We start from the raw sequence: 3,464 nt of genomic DNA on the forward strand, positions 1-3,464 counted from the left end.
TTCAGATGTGTTGTTTAGGAAATGCTGTAATGACAAGGTTCTGCAGAAAAGTTTGCAGGCAAGTCTGTGCAGGACACTTGATCAGGGGTTCCAAATGAGGTTTTGATGGACAGAGCTGTTAGACAAACTCAGCAGCACCTATTTTCCTGCAAAACTAAATATGCTGTCATGATAGGTTCAAACCGTATTATAATTTATGAGCACATGAGATGACTATTTACCAAAGAGAGCAAAGAGGACAGGTTCCTTTGTGTTAGGGATATATAAATATATATATATATATATATATATATATATATATATATATATATATATATATATATATATATAAATTCTGTTTAGTACTGGATGAAGCAAAAGCTTTTACTGGCAAGTTCTGTGATGTAGTACCCCGAAGAAATGCATGCATCTTTCTTGTGTGGCATTCTCATGTACAGTGTAGGTGTATTAATTTTGCCCTTTCTTGCAGTATACTGTAAGATACAAATGTGCAAATTTGATAGTTTTGGGAAAAAAAGACTGCTCCAAACTGGAATTCAGATCTCTGGTAACTGGCTACTGGCTTCTGCATTCTTGTCAGACATCCTCTTCTGGTTCATAGACTGTGCAGAGTTTGTGTAGTAACTGGTTTTCTTTCAGCAATTTTTCTGCACCGAAGGTATACAGTAAAATGTTAATAATTTAACCATGTGTCCTCAGACACAGTGTTTCGTACTCTGTATTTTTGTGCTCTCACATGCAACACTCAAAGAATTTTCGTATCTACACCAGTTGATTATATTCTCAAACCTGCCAGTAGTCTGTCAGTGACGGGAATTAGAACACCAACCCAAGCATTAAAATGAAAAATACTCCCTAATCTTTTTATTTTGCTTCTCTGTGTAGTCTGTACGAATACATACTGCAGCCTTCTGATTTCATCAGGATTTCAATGTAAATAAAGGTGCTTTAAGTCTGTTATAGGCTCCTGCTTAAGCATGGTAAAGGTAGCACAGCTTGCACAGTGCTTTATCTGTGTGTGTTTTTATATTTGTCAGTCATGTTGCTGTCCTTTACTTTATCAGTGTTCCTGTCATACAGTGATTGTGAAACTTTGTAAGGCACAGAAAGTGACCTGACTTCAAAATGTAAGCTGGAAAATCTTGTTCTGAAAATTCAGAAGGATCACAATGGATAAATCATAAATTAACAAGAGTATGAATTTGCCTGTGTTGTGTATGTATGCTTTCTTAGTATTACTATGGCTTTGTTAAAGGGTAAGAAAATTATTAAAAAAAAGGCTATTCACACCAGTTAGTAAAGCAAACATATATGTGTTGAAATCCGAGTAATGAAAAAAAAATGTTAATAACTTGAAAGGAAGTTAGAACCTTGCAGCAGGGTAGAAACCATGTGTGAAATAATTAATATACTCAATTCTTTTTATAGCTGAAGTACAAAAGCTGGTAAAAGGCAGTATCTACATCTGACGAACTATTAAATCAAGACAGATTTTAACCTTTACTATGAAGGTTATGTTGTCACACACCATCCTGCTATGTCTGCTGAAAAACACGCCACTTAATCTTCAGTGGATGCCGACAATTGCTTGGCAATGAGTAGAGCTTTCATACTATTCATTTTCCTGGAATTGCTGGTATTTGTGAATTATAAACCTCTATTTACTCCAGAAATACCCAGCTGAACCCATATCCTGAAAGCCTACACATGTGGAAAAGAAACTGCATCAATATTAATGTTACCTTCCACTTTGCTGTTTCTTCAGGGAAACCATTCTGTGTAAAGTAACATCAGTCTTATTCAGTTGAAGCCTAAGCAAGTACTGTGTACTCAAGCCATATTGCAAATGCAGTATTTATTATAAGGTGAAAGAAAATGTTAATATGGGAAAAAAAAACTCCTTCAGCAAAGTCCAAATGTGTTCCAAATCCTAGATTCAGGAATCATGACTCTGAAAGATGGTGCCTCATGAGGAAGAGAATACCCAGAGTACTAATGTGTGGACAGTGGAGAGCCATGCACCACTGTTTATTTTATGTGTTTATGCTGTTAATAAAATATTGATTGTTTCAAAGCCATACTTGTCAAACCCTGGATTTGGATGATGTGCTTTGGGCTTTCATATTTGTTTTATTGGTGTCAGTTGTTGCTTTATCTTCATAATCTAAATTGGCCTGATTTCAGCATATTTGGGTTTTCATGGCTATATGTCAAATCCTGGATAAGAATGATAATGCTTTGGCCTTTCTCATATGTTTAAAAGATGTCAGTTGTTTCTTTATCCTAATAATATACATTGGCCCGATTTCAATGTATTTGCGTCTTTCTATATATGATTACTATCCAAGACTCTTCCCCAGCCTGACATTGGAAAGTGCTGTAGTGAAATAGTTTTTTTTTTTTTTTTTTTTAATAGCGATCATTGCAAAAACTGGTTAGCATAGATCTCACCCATCCCCAATTTTGCAAAATATCTCTGCCTTTCCCTCATGTTTTCCCCTGTCCATTGTACAAATTTTGATTCTTTGGTAATTACTTAGGATTACAGACAGTAATGCCATACATTACAGCTTCATTCTTTGTCTTCTTCAGAAAATACACACACATGCAAAAAAAAAATTGTTGTTCTATTGCCTTTCTAAGTGAAAGTGTAATATAAAAAATTGCCCCTGATTGTTGGCCTTTATCCCTTACTGTTTTTTGGCTTTGTCCCTAATTCTTGAACAAAAAAAGTTGAGAAGTATACATTTTAGAACCTTCGTTAATTAACCAAAGCCATGGAAAACAGATGGTGTGTGTGCACGCGCTTGTGCGTGTTACACTTATCGGGAGGGTGGTACAGTAGCTACAAACTTCATAGGATGATCTGTTAGTTTAGGCCTTGTAGTATCAAGTAGTGTGAATCCCCATAGGATAAGGCATATATGGCACTAGCCCCCATTGCCCCAAGAAAGCTTAAAATATCAGCCTGTATCATTTTTATGAGATGAGTGTTAAACTGGCTCTGAAGAACAGCATAAGATTGTTCTGTAAAAAAAAAGATGAGTTGGCTTGAGTTATCTGCATATAGTTTCCCAGTCCATTAGGTATTGTTTATATGCCAGAGTAGGAGAGAAACAAAGCTGAAGACTATAGCATTTCCATTAAATAAGATACAATCTGTAGACCATGAGAGAGAGTGAATTGTAGGTATGTAAGAACATACTGTAAAAAGTACACTTTCTATAGAGACAGTTTTCAAAGAGTTAACACTGGCAGAGATTAGTCAATAGATAGACTATATAGCCTCATTGTATTTATTGATTGATATATATATATATATATATATATATATATATAGTACCACTACACAATGTCGAATTACTGAAAACTTGAACTTCATATGGTCGAGTTTTCAGTAACTCAAAATTACGAAGTGGAATAAAAAAAAACCCCAAATGCACAGTTTCTGCAGGGGGGGCAAG

The 3,464-nt window shown here is 35.2% G+C and overlaps 1 protein-coding gene across 4 annotated transcripts in view; it reads left to right on the forward strand.

Moving 5' to 3' along the window:
• LOC122792993 (probable JmjC domain-containing histone demethylation protein 2C) overlaps positions 1–2,078 on the forward strand; it is a 1,041,568-nt gene extending 1,039,490 nt beyond the window's left edge. For all 4 annotated transcript variants that reach the window (XM_044060615.1, XM_044060616.1, XM_044060618.1 and 1 more), the window contains one exon: positions 1–2,078. This exon is cut by the window's left edge and continues 2,115 nt beyond it. The gene's annotated coding sequence lies outside the window, so the exon portion shown is untranslated.
• Positions 2,079–3,464: the final 1,386 nt, after the last annotated feature.

The sequence above is a fragment of the Protopterus annectens genome, chromosome 2.part0, assembly GCF_019279795.1.
Source record: "Protopterus annectens isolate FY-2018-M chromosome 2.part0, PAN1.0, whole genome shotgun sequence".
NCBI lineage: Eukaryota > Metazoa > Chordata > Ceratodontiformes > Protopteridae > Protopterus > Protopterus annectens.